Source organism: Arachis hypogaea, chromosome 19, assembly GCF_003086295.3.
Source record: "Arachis hypogaea cultivar Tifrunner chromosome 19, arahy.Tifrunner.gnm2.J5K5, whole genome shotgun sequence".
Classification (NCBI taxonomy): Eukaryota; Viridiplantae; Streptophyta; class Magnoliopsida; order Fabales; family Fabaceae; genus Arachis; species Arachis hypogaea.
The window spans coordinates 40,235,434-40,249,182 of NC_092054.1; the positions used below are offsets into that span (position 1 = coordinate 40,235,434).

The 13,749-nt window shown below is 38.2% G+C and overlaps 1 non-coding gene across 1 annotated transcript; it reads right to left on the reverse strand.

Moving 5' to 3' along the window:
• Positions 1–9,258: 9,258 nt before the first annotated feature.
• On the reverse strand, positions 9,259–9,366 carry LOC112781886 (small nucleolar RNA R71). Its single transcript, XR_003192636.1, has one exon. It is a non-coding gene; the product is annotated as a small nucleolar RNA R71 (small nucleolar RNA).
• Positions 9,367–13,749: the final 4,383 nt, after the last annotated feature.

A 13,749-nucleotide genomic window follows, 5' to 3' on the forward strand; every position in this document is an offset into this window, starting at 1 on the left:
TATTTCTTTGGAATAGGTTCCATCAAGGAAGAGATTGAAGTACCCAAGGATAATGTCTCCAATTCTCCTATCCTATCCTTGTGTGTACACAAGTCTTTCAAAAATTTTCCATACTTCGGAATTTGTTGAATAGCATCAAGAAGTGGTATGATTACTTCAACCTTCTTGAACACTTGAAGCATGTTCAAATCAAATTCCGGCGTTTTTTTTGCTTTCTTCACCATGGAAGGGAATGGAATAGGAATGGACTCATCCACTATAGCTTTCCTCTTGGGTTCCTTGAGGCTTACTCCTTCTTCCTCATGCCTTTTGTCCACCTCCTCTTCTTCATGAGCAGCTTCAACAACCACTTCTTTCTCACGAATGTCTTCCATGACCCTTGGAGGTATCTCCTCTAATGTAGTCCCCGACCGTAGAGTGATGGCGTTGAGACCGCCCTTGGGATTTGGTTGGGGTTAGGATGGAAGGTTTGAAGATCTTGAGGGTTAGTTGGTGTTGTTGTTGGAGTTTGAGGGTTGGTTTGACATGGCCATCTTTGAAAGCATGTTGGTGAGGTTAGCCAATTGAGCGCCTAAGGCTTCAAATTGAGCCTTGTTGCTCTCGTCCCGTTTCTCCATGGCAGTTCTAAGCTCATCAACTTGATTGGTGGAAGATGGAGAGGGTTAGTTGGATTGTTGTCTATGGTGTGGTGCTTGGTATTTGGTGTAGTTGTTTTGGTTTTAGTTGGAGTGACCTTGGTTGGCTTGGTAGTTGGTGTTGTTATGGTGGTATTGGGATGAAGATTGGTTGTTGTGATGAGAGGAAGAGTTGTTCCATCTTTGGTTTTGATTGCTCCCTTGTGCATTATCCCTCCACCCTTGATTTTGATTACCACCATGAGAGTAGTTGTTTTGGCCTTGAGAATGAGAGGGTGGACAGTTGTTGTAATTCACATTAGCCACTACAAGGGCATGTTCCTCTAGAATTTAATGGCATTGATCGGTGTAATGTGTGGTGCTAGAGCACAAACCACAAATCCTAGGAAGGCCTTCAAGTTGAGAAACTGGAGGTGGGGCTTGGATGGCTTGGATGGAGTAGTATTCCTTTTGATCCTTTTGTATTTGCGTGAGGATGGTGGTCATATCCCCAAGTGCTTTGGTTAGGCTTGCTTCGGAAGGGGATGATTCTACCACACCCTTGAGAGGATTACTTCTCACCCTTGTATGTTGTGTAGCCTCGGCAACATCATTTATCAACTTCCAAGCTTCTCCCTCCATCTTGTTTTTCGAAAGGGAACCACCACTAGTAGCGGTGAGCAATCTTCTATCTTCCACACAAAGACCTCTGGTGAAGTAACTAATGAGCAAGTGAGTGTTCAATCTATGATGCGGACAAGATTCCAATAACCTCTTGAACCGAGTCCAATACTCATACAAACTCTCTTGGTCTCTTTGCATTATACCCGAGATCTCCTTCCGGACATAATCGGTCTTTTCCGGTAGAAAGAACTTATCTAGAAACTCTCTTCCCAAGAAATCCCAATTGGTCGCAATCTCATCCGGTAGCAAATAAAACCATGTCTTCGCTTGCCCTTCGAGAGAAAAAGGAAAGGAAAAAACCATAATAGCCAACTCATCGGCTCCATGCCTTCGAGCCGTAGAACAAGCAACTTGAAAATATCTTAGATGTCGGATGGGGTCTTGACCCGGCAACCCATGATATTTAGGAAGTATATGTATCAAGCTACTCTTCAACTCAAAGTTTGGATCAAGGTTAGGATACCTCGCTTGCAATGGTTGAAGTGTGATATCTGGAGCTCCTTGCTCATGCAAAGTGATCCGTCGTGGCTCCGCCATGTATGGTTCACCTGTAGGATGCAAAGATGTATTAGTAGTGCCAACAGAAGAATAGGAAGTAGCGGACTCCAAGTCACTCTCGGTACCACCTAGTGATTCGGTATGTTCCTCAAGAGAGGCTGAAGTACTAGCCATATAGTCCAACCGCCGTCTAGCTTGCCGAGTGTATAACAAAGTTCTTTCAATCTCAGGGTCAAACTCGGCTAAGCTAGAATTTAGTTGAGATCGAGTCATCAAACTTGGGAGTCATAGCACACAAACAAAAGAAATCTAGACTAAAGCTAAGTATTGAAAGAAAGTAAACTATCTACAATATTCACATATTCACATAACCAATATCAAGGCATATGTTGCAACCATTCCCCAGCACCAGCGCCAAAAATTTGATGGTACCTCGAGGGTCACGTCGGAATAGATTTTCTCAGTAAAGTCCCGTTGCAAGTATAGCTCTACCAACAACAATCCTCGAGTATCAAATTTAAAAAGGGATTTGGTTATCACAAGTTCAATCCCAATAAAAGTAACCGAAGTATTCAAACCTCGGGTCGTCTCACAAGGAATGGGCAAACATATGCTTCAACATTGTTTAGAAATTCGGGGTTGTAAGTCATGAGCAAGAAATTAAAATAGGAATCTTAACAAACAAGTAATCTTAAAATGCAAGTAACTATTCAAATAACTAAGCAAGATGTGAGCAATTCCAAACTAATAGGATAACATTCAATATAATTCTACTCTAAAACTAAACAATAGCTATAACTAAGACAAGACAATTAGAATTTGGGTTTTCAAATATGAATAATAAAAGTAACTCTTGGCTAGGCATGGGAATTGGGGTCACTATCCTTGTCTAACAACCATATCTTGACAATTATGAGGAACCAAACTCATTAAGTCTACTTCTATACTTGAAGTACGTTAAATGGTTTGGTCAACATCAACCCATAAGGCCTAACCTCACTACTAATTGACTTAGTAGTAGGTTAGTGTTAATGGTTATCAAATTGACCACTAAGGGTTCCCAAATCATCAAATCCATTAGACCCAATGACTCAAGTTTACCCAATCCCCTTAGCCTAGGCCAAGAGTAAAGAGAACTACTCCATAATCATAGTAAACAATTCATCAAACACATGGTAAGCATTAATAAAAGACATGTTCAAATTGCAATTAAATTGAAATTAACAAGTACCCACTAACAATCATCAACATATAATCACTCAAACAACACAATTAATCAAAGAAATCATCAATGTAACACTAAAAAGTCAAGATTCACAACACTCAAACAATGGGTATAAAGTAACAATTGACAAGAATCCATAAAACTAACACAAGATCTAAGTAAAATTATACTAAGGAATTCAAATTAAACAATCAAAACTAGTAATTAACAAGATCCAATTCAAAATTCAACAAGGGAAGATCAAATTAAAGCTAGATCTAGAGAGGAACAAGGGTTTCTCTCTCTAGAAGAACAAAGAACCAAAAACTAGCTAAAAATTGTGTCTAAGTGTAAAATGATTGATCCCCCCTTTCTCCCTAGCATCCTTGGATCTTTTCCATGTAGCAATAGCTTGAATTTGGGCCTAATGAGCCTCAGAAATTTCCAGGCACGATTTTCTTTAATGAGGTCACGTGCAGCCTTCCGCGCGTGCGCGCCGATTGCTTTTGTGATCCACGCGTGTGCACCAGGTGCGTGCGCGCGTCGGTGGGAAGTCTTTGACCCGTGCAGATGCGTCCATCCTTGTGCGCCACTTCCAAACATCCTCATGCACGCGTGCGCGTGGAGTGCGCGTGCGCGTCCATGCTTGGTTTCCCAAAATCCAAATCTTCATATTCCTTCCTTTTGTACATGCTTTCTTTCTCTCTTCTAGGCCATTCTTGCCCTATTAATTCTGAAATCACTCAACAAATGCATCACGGCATCGAATGGCAATAAAAGAGGATCAAAATATAGCAATTTTAAGGCGAAATAAGCATATTTTTCATCATGGAGCAATATTAGGAAGTGAACACAAAACCATGCATTTCTTTTGAATAAGTGTGAGAAATGTTGACAAAAACCCCAAATTCTACACAGTATAAACCACAAAATTGGGGTTTATCAAACCATCTTCTACTTTTCTTTTGATAATTCTGAGAATTAGAAGTTAGATCTGAGTTCCCTTTTCTATTTTCATTTTTATTTCTTCTGTAATTTCTTTTCTGTTTGGTCAAGGGAGTGATTGAGATCTAGTTCTGCTTCCTGATCTCATTACTTTTCTTCGATCTTCAACTTCACTTTTAGAATTTCATAATTGAGCCAAGTTTTCTTTCTGTTTGTTTCTCCAAGCAATTTTCCATTTCTGTTTTGTTACTGAAATCTAGATCTGAATCTCTTCATCTCATAGCTTTTTGATTTACTTTAATTTACATTTTCTCGTTCAATTCTGAATCCCAATACCCAAATCCCTTTTATTCTTCAAGCAATTTACATTTCTCAGCAATTTAGATTCAGCAATTTAAGTTTCTTGCACTTTAAGTTTCAGTCATTTACCTTTCTTGCAATTTAAGTTTTAGATCTTTTACTTTCTTGCCCTTTAAGTTTCTGCAATTTACTTCTTCAGCACCTTTATATTCTGTCAATTTACCTTCTCCCTTTTATTTACTTGCAATTTAGCTTCTGTTAATCAAGTTTCACTCGAATCCTCAAATATTCGCTTAACTAAATTCATCACCTAACTAAAATTGCTCAATCCATCAATCCCTATGGGATCGACCTCGCTCTTGTGAGTTATTACTACTTGATGCGACCCGGTACACTTGCCAGTGAGTTTTGTGTGGAATCATTTTTTCCTCATCAAGTTTTTGGTGCCGTTGCCGTGGATTGATTTAGATTGACAATAATTAAGTAGGGTGATAATCTAGATTAAGCATTTTCTTTTTATTTTTACTAAGCACACTAACTATATGAGTTTTTGTTTAAGCTAACATTCACCTCACTCTAGCAGTAGAGTGAATTGCTTTTGATTTCTAGTTTTGTGTTTTATGTCAGGAGGAAGAAGAGGTAAATCCACATCTTTTAACCTTGACGATAGAACCCTCCGAAGATTGATAAGAGAAGCAAGAGGGAAGGGAGTTATTGGAGAAGAGGAATCAGAGGAGGAAGATCAAGTGATGGAGGATAACATCCCAATTCACACTGATGGTATGGCCAACAACAATGGCCAGCCTCAGAGAAGAGTCTTAGCCTCCTACACTATCCCCAACCCAAAGAATTGTGGGAGTAGCATCCTAACCCCCAATGTCCATGCTAATAACTTTGAACTTAAGCCTCAATTGATTACTGATGAGCGGATAATTTATACACTTTTTGGCATTGTTTTTAGTATGTTTTTAGTAGAATCTAGTTACTTTTAGGGATGTTTTCATTAGTTTTTATGTTAAATTCACATTTCTGGACTTTACTATGAGTTTGTGTATTTTTCTGTGATTTCAGGTATTTTCTGGCTGAAATTGAGGGACTTGAGCAAAAATCAGATTCAGAGGTTGAAGAAGGACTGCTGATGCTGTTGGATTCTGACCTCCCTGCACTCAAAGTGGATTTTCTGGAGCTACAGAACTAAAAATGACGCGCTTCCAATTGCGTTGGAAAGTAGACATCCAGGTCCTTCCAGCAATATATAATAGTCTATACTTTGGCCGAGTTTAGATGACGTAAAAGGGCGTTGAACGCCAGTTCTACGCTGCTGTCTGGAGTTAAACGCCAGAAACACGTCACAAGCCAGAGTTGAACGCCAGAAATACGTTACAAACTGGCGTTCAACTCCAAGAATGACCTCTGCACGTGTAACATTCAAGCTCAGCCCAAGCACACACCAAGTGGGCCCCGGAAGTGGATTTATGCATCAATTACTTACTTCTGTAAACCCTAGTAACTAGTTTCGTATAAATAAGACTTTTTACTATTGTATTTGACATCTTTGGATTATATTTTGATCTATTGATCACGTTTGGGGCTGACCATTCGGCCATGCCTACCCTTCATCACTTATGTATTTTCAAACGGTAGAGTTTCTGCACTCCATAGATTAAGGTGTGGAGCTCTGCTGTTCCTCATGAAGTAATGCAAAGTACTACTATTTTCTATTCAATTCAACTTATTCTGCTTCTAAGATATTCATTTGCACTTCAACCTGAATGTGATGAACGTGACAATCATCATCATTCCCTATGAACGCGTGCCTGACAACCACTTCTGTTCTACCTTCGATTGGATGGATATCTCTTGGATATCTAATACAGGGGACCGAGTCCGAGTTATTAAATGTCTTCGTGGTATAAGTTAGAACCCATGGATGGCCATTCATGAGAGTCCGGAAAGTCTAAACCTTGTCTGTGGTATTCCGAGTAGGACTCTGGGATTGAATGACTGTGACAAACTTCAAACTCGCGATTGCTGGGCGTAGTGACAGACGCAAAAGGAGGGTGAATCCTATTCCAGCATGATCGAGAATCTTAGATGATTAGCCGTGCTGTGACAGAGCATTTGGACCATTTTCACAAGAGGATAAGATGCAGCCATTGGCATGGGTGATGCCTCCAGACGATTAGCCATGCAGTGACAGCGCATCGGACCATTTTCCAGAGAGGATTAAAAGTAGCCATTGACAAAGGTGATGTCCTTACATAAAGCTTGCCATGGAAAGGAGTAAGACTGATTGGATGAAGATAGAAGAAAAGCAGAGGTTCAGAGGAACGAAAAGCATCTCTATACGCTTATCTGAAATTCTCACCAATGATTTACATAAGTGTCTCTATCTTTACTTTATTATTAATTTTCGAAAACTCCATAACTATTTGATATCCGCCTGACTGAGATTTACAAGGTGACCATAGCTTGCTTCATACCAACAATCTCCGTGGGATCGACCCTTACTCACGCAAGGTTTATTACTTGGACGACCCAGTGCACTTGCTGGTTAGTTGTGCGAAGTTGTGATAAAAAGTTGATATTACAATTGAGCGTACCATGTTGATGGCGCCATTGATGATCACAATTTCGTGCACTAAGTTTTTTCCGTTGTTGCCGGGGATTGTTCGAGTTTGGACAACTGACGGTTCATCTTGTTGCTCAGATTAGGTAATTTTCTTTTGTTTTATTCTCAAAAATTTTTTCAAAAAAACTTTTCAAAAACTTCTCATTTGTTTTCGAAAAAAAAAATTTTTAAAATAAAAATGTTTTCAAAAATATATTTTTCTTCAGAATTTTTAAGAAATCATGAAGCCTGTGAAGCCTAGCTGGCTGTAAAGCCATGTCTAAACTCTTTTGGACTGAGGTTTCACTTATACTCAAGAGAAGAGCTTCTTTGTCTTTCTTAGCAAATTAGCTTATGCATGTAATTACATACTAAAGCTTGGCTGGCTATTAAGCCATGCCTGACCCTCAGATTGGAGCTTTAGACTAAAGAGCATAAGATTCCTGGAATTCATATTAAAAATTTTGGAATCCTTATTTTTTTTTTTCAAATAATTTTCGAAAAATCCAAAAAAAAATTTTCAAAATATCATAAAAATCAAAAATATTTTGTGTTTCTTGTTTGAGTCTTGAGTCAAGTTAAAAGTTTGGTGTCAATTGCATATTCATCTTGCATTTTTCGAAAAATTCATGCATTCATAGTGTTCTTCATGATCTTCAAGTTGTTCTTGGTAAGTCTTCTTGTTTGATCTTGATGTTTTCTTGTTTTGCATCTTTTCTTGTTTTTCATATGCATTCTTGCATCCATAGAGTCTAAACATGAAAGATTTCTAAGTTTGGTGTCTGGCATGTTTTCTTTGCATTAAAAATTTTTCAAAAATATGTTCTTGATGTTCATCTTGACATTCAAAGTGTTCTTGGTGTTCATCTTGACATTCATAGTGTTCTTGCATTCATCACATACTTTGATCCAAAATTCTCATGCATTGCATCATTTTTCATGTTTCCCTCTCTCATCATTAAAAATTCAAAAATTAAAAAAAAAATATCTTTCCCTTTTTTCTATCATAAATTCGAAAATTTGAGTTGACTCTTTCAAAAATTTTTAAAATCTAGTTGTTTCTTATGAGTCAAATCAAATTTTCAATTTAAAAATCTTATCTCTTTCAAAATCTTTTTCAAAAATCAAATCTTTTTCATTTTTCTTAGTTATTTTCAAAAATTTTAAAAATATTTTTCAAAAATCTTTTTCTTATCTTTATCACATAATTTTCAAAAATAACATCATCAATTAATGTTTTGATTCAAACTTTAAGTTCTAGAATCATATTTTGTGATTGCTTGTGAATCAAGTCATTAATTGTGATTTTAAAAATCAAATATTTTTCAAAACTAATTTCAATCATATCTTTCCAAAAATATCTTCTTATCTTATCTTTTCCAAAATTTGATTTTAAAATATCTTTTCTAACTTCTTATCTTCTCATCTTTTCAAAAGTGATTTTCAAAATTTGTTTCAACTAACTAACTAACTTTTTGTTTGTTTCTTATCTTTTTCAAAACCACCTAACTAACTCTCTCTCTCTAATTTTCGAAAATATCTTCCCCCTATTTCAAAATTTCTTTTTAATTAACTAATTATTTTAATTTTTTATTTTAATTTTCGAAAATTACTAACCTTTTTCAAAAACTATTTTCGAAAATCACTAACTCTTTTTCAAAAATAATTTTCGAAAATTCTCTTTCTCTCTCATCTCCTTCTATTCATTTATTCATCTACTAACACTTTATCTCACCAAAAATCCGAACCCTCTCTCTCTCTGAGTTCAGATTTTCTCTTCTTCTTTTTTTCTACTCACATAAGGGAACCTCTATGCTTGGGCAAAAAGGATCTCTATTATTATTATTTTTCTGTCCCCTCTTTTTCATATGAGCAGGAGCAAGGACAAGAATATTCTTGTTGAAGCAGATCCAGAACCTGAAAGGACTCTGAAGAGGAAACTAAGAGAAGCTAAATTACAACAATCCAGCAAGCACCTTTCAGAAATTTTCGAACAAGAAGAGGAGATGGCAGCCGAAAATAATAATAATGCAAGGAGGATGCTTGGTGACTTTACTGCACCTAATTCCAATTTACATGGAAGAAGCATCTCCATTCCTGCCATTGGAGTAAACAATTTTCAGCTGAAACCTCAATTAGTTTCTCTGATGCAGTAGAACTGCAAGTTTCATGGACTTCCATCTGAAGATCCTTTTCAGTTCTTAACTGAATTCTTGCAAATCTGTGATACTGTTAAGACTAATGGAGTAGATCCTGAAGTCTACAGGCTCATGCTTTTCTCTTTTGCTGTGAGAGACAGAGCTAGAATATGGTTGGACTCTCAAGCCAAAGATAGCCTGAACTCTTGGGATAAGTTGGTCAAGGCTTTCTTAGCCAAGTTCTTTCCTCCTCAAAAGCTGAGTAAGCTTAGAGTGGATGTTCATACCTTCAGACAGAAAGAAGGTGAATCCCTCTATGAAGCTTGGGAGAGATACAAAGAACTGACCAAAAAGTGTCCTTCTGACATGCTTTCAGAATGGACCATCCTAGACATATTCTATGATGGTCTGTCTGAATTAGCTAAAATGTCATTGGATACTTCTGCAGGTGGATCCATTCACCTAAAGAAAACGCCTGCAGAAGCTCAAGAACTCATTGACATGGTTGCTAATAACCAGTTCATGTACACTTCTGAGAGGAATCCTGTGAGTAATGGGACGCCTATGAAGAAGGGAGTTCTTGAAATTGATACTCTGAATGCCATATTGGCTCAGAATAAAATATTGACTCAGCAAGTCAATATGATTTCTCAGAGTCTGAATGGAATGCAAGCTGCATCCAACAGTACTCAAGAGGCATCTTCTGAAGAAGAAGCTTATAATCCTGAAAACCCTGCAATAGCAGAGGTGAATTACATGGGTGAACCTTATGGAAACACCTATAACCCCTCATGGAGAAATCACCCAAATCTCTCATGGAAGGATCAACAAAAGCCTCAACAAGGCTTTAATAATGGTGGAAGAAATAGGTTTAACAATAGTAAACCTTTTCCATCATCCACTCAGCAACAGACAGAGAACTCTGAACAAAATACCTCTAATTTAGCATACTTAGTCTCTGATCTATCTAAGGCCACTGTAAGTTTCATGAATGAAACAAGGTCCTCCATTAGAAATTTGGAGGCACAAGTGGGCCAGGTGAGTAAAAGGATCACTGAAATCCCTCCTAGTACTCTCTCAAGCAATACAGAAGAAAATCCAAAAGGAGAGTGCAAGGCCATTGATATAACCATCATGGCCGAATCCAAGGAAGAAGGGAAGGACGTGAAACCCAAGGAGGAAGACCTCCTAGGGCGTCCAGTGATCAATAAGGAGTTTCCCTTTGAGGAACCAAAGGAATCTGAGGCTCATCTAGAGACCATAGAGATTCCATTAAACCTCCTTATGACATTCATGAGCTCTGATGAGTATTCCTCTTCTGAAGAGAATGAGGATGTTACTGAAGAGCAAGTTACCAAGTACCTTGGTGCAATCATGAAGCTGAATGCCAAATTATTTGGTATTGAGACCTGGGAAGGTGAACCTCCCTTGTTCACTAATAAACTGAGTGATCTGGATCAACTGACATTGCCTCAGAAGAGACAGGATCCTGGAAAGTTCTTAATACCTTGTACCATAGGCACCATGACCTTTGAGAAGGCTCTATGTGACCTTGGGTCAGGGATAAACCTCATGCTCCTCTCAGTAATAGAGAAACTGGGAATCTATGGGGTGCAAGCTACTAAAATCTCATTAGAGATGGCAGACAATTCAAGAAAACAGGCTTATGGACAAGTAGAGGATGTGTTAGTAAAGGTTGAAGGCCTTTACATCCCTGCTGATTTCATAATCCTTGATACTGGGAAGGATGAGGATGAATCCATCATCCTTGGAAGACCCTTCCTAGCCACAGCAAGAGCTGTAATTGATGTTGACAGAGGTGAACTAGTCCTTCAATTGAATGAGGACTCCCTTGAGTTGTAAACTCAAGGTCATCCTTCTGTAAACATGGAGAGCAAGCATAAAAAGCTTCTCTCAAAATAGAGTCAACCAAAGCCTCCACAGTCAAACTCTAAGTTTGGTGTTGGGAGGCCACAACCAAATTCTAAGTTTGGTGTTGAACTCCCATATCCAAACTCTAAGTTTGGTGTTGGGAAGTCTCAACAATGCTCTGAACATCTGTGAGGCTCCATGAGAGCCCACTATCAAGCTATTGACATTAAAGAAGCGCTTGTTGGGAGGCAACCCAATTTTTATTTATCTAAATCTAATTTTATTTTTATTTTATTTTTCATGTTTTCTTAGGTTCATGATCATGTGGAGTCACAAAATAAATATAAAAATTGAAAACGGAATCAAAAATAGCAGAAGAAAAATTACGCCCTGGAGGAAGACCTTACTGGCGTTTAAACGCCAGTAAGAAGCATCTGGCTGGCGTTCAACGCCAGAACAGAGCATGGTTCTGGCGCTGAACGCCCAAAATGGACAGTATCTGGGCGTTTGAACGCCAGAATTGCACCCTGGAGAAGAGCTGGCGCTGAAGCCCAGAACAAGCATGGTTCTGGCGTTTAACGCCAGAAATGGGCAACAAATGGGCGTTCAACGCCCAGAACAAGCACCAATCTGGTGCTGAACGCCCAGAGTTGTGTGCAAGGGCATTTTGCATGCCTAATTTGGTGCAAGGTTGTAAATCCTTGAACACCTCAGGATCTGTGGACCCCACAGGATCCCCACCTACCTCCACTCACTTCTTCTCACCCCTCTTTCACACAATCTCTCTTCCTTATCACCACTTCATCACTCACATCCATCCACTCTTCCCCATAAACCTACCTCATAAACTCCACCTACCTTCAAAATTCAAAATCTCTTTCCCACCCAATCCCACCCATATGGCCGCATACACACATCCCTCCATCTCCTCCATATCTTCTTCTTCTTCTTCTATTCTTTCTTCTTTTACTCGAGGGCGAGCAACATTCTAAGTTTGGTATGGTAAAAGCATAGCTTTTTTTGTTTTTCCATAACCATTAATGGCACCTCAAGAAAGAGGAAAGGGAAGACAAATGCTTCCACCTCTGAGCCATGGGAGATGGAAAGATTCATCTCACAAGCCCATCACTAAGAAAAGGATGGAACAAACAAGAGAGCACATTCATGGATCTCAACAGGCACATGAAGAAGCTCACCATCAAGAAATCCCTGAGATACCTCAAGGGATGCACCTTCCACCATAAAACTAATGGGAGCAAATCAACACCTCCCTAGGAGAATTAAGTTCCAACATGGGACAATTAAGGGTGGAACATCAAGAGCACTCCATTATTCTTCATGGAATTAGAGAAGATCAAAAAAGCAATAAGGGAGGAGCAACAAAGACAAGGAAGAGACATAGAAGAGCTCAAGGACATCATTGGTTCCTCAAGAAGGAAACGCCACCATCACTAAGGTGGACTCATTCCTTGTTCTTACATTCTCTGTTTTTCATTTTCTATGTTAAGTGCTTATCCATGTTTGTGTCTTATTACATGATCATTAGTAGTTAGTAACTTTGTCTTAAAGTTATGAATGTCCTATGAATCCATCACCTCTCTTAAATGAAAAATGTTTTAATTCAAAAGAACAAGAAGTACATGAGTTTCGAATTTATCCTTGAACTTAGTTTAATTATATTGATGTGGTAACAATGCTTCTTGTTTTCTGAATGAATGCTTGAACAGTGCATATGTCTTTTGAAGTTGTTGTTTAAGAATGTTAAATATGTTGGCTCTTGAAAGAATGATGACAAGGAGACATGTTATTTGATAATCTGAAAAATCATAAAAATGATTCTTGAAGTAAGAAAAAGCAGCAAAGAACAAAGCTTGCAGAAAAAAAAAGAGAAAAAGAATAGCGAAAGAAAAAAGAGAGCAAAAGCAAGCAGAAAAAGCCAAAAGCTCTTAAAACCAAGAGGCAAGAGCAAAAAGCCAATAACCCTTAAAACCAAAAGGCAAGGGTAAATAAAAAGGATCCCAAGGCTTTGAGCATCAGTGGATAGAAGGGCCTAAAGGAATAAAATTCTGGCCTAAGCAGCTAAACCAAGTTGTCCCTAACCATGTGCTTGTGGCGTGAAGGTGTCAAGTGAAAACTTGAGACTGAGCGGTTAAAGTCAAGGTCCAAAGCAAAAAAAAAGAGTGTGCTTAAGAACCCTGGACACCTCTAATTGGGGACTTTAGCAAAGCTGAGTCACAATCTGAAAAGGTTCACCCAATTATGTGTCTGTGGCATTTATGTATCCGGTGGTAATACTGGAAAACAAAGTGCTTAGGGCCACGGTCAAGACTCATAAAATAGCTGTGTTCAAGAATCATCATACTGAACTAGGAGAATCAATAACACTATCTGAACTCTGAGTTCCTATATATGCCAATCATTCTGAACTTCAATCAATAAAGCGAGATGCCAAAACTATTCAAGAGGCAAAAAGCTACAAGTCCCGCTCATCTGATTGGAGCTATGTTTCATTGATAGTTTGGAATTTATAGTATATTCTCTTCTTTTTATCCTATTTGATTTTCAGTTGCTTGGGGACAAGCAACAATTTAAGTTTGGTGTTGTGATGAGCGGATAATTTATACGCTTTTTGGCATTATTTTTAGTATGTTTTTAGTAGAATCTAGTTACTTTTAGGGATGTTTTCATTAGTTTTTATGTTAAATTCACATTTCTGGACTTTACTATGAGTTTGTGTGTTTTTCTGTGATTTCAGGTATTTTCTGGCTGAAATTGAGGGACTTGAGCAAAAATCAGATTCAGAGGTTGAAGAAGGACTGCTGATGCTATTGGATTCTGACCTCCCTGCACTCAAAGTGGATTTTCTGGAGCTATTGAACTCAA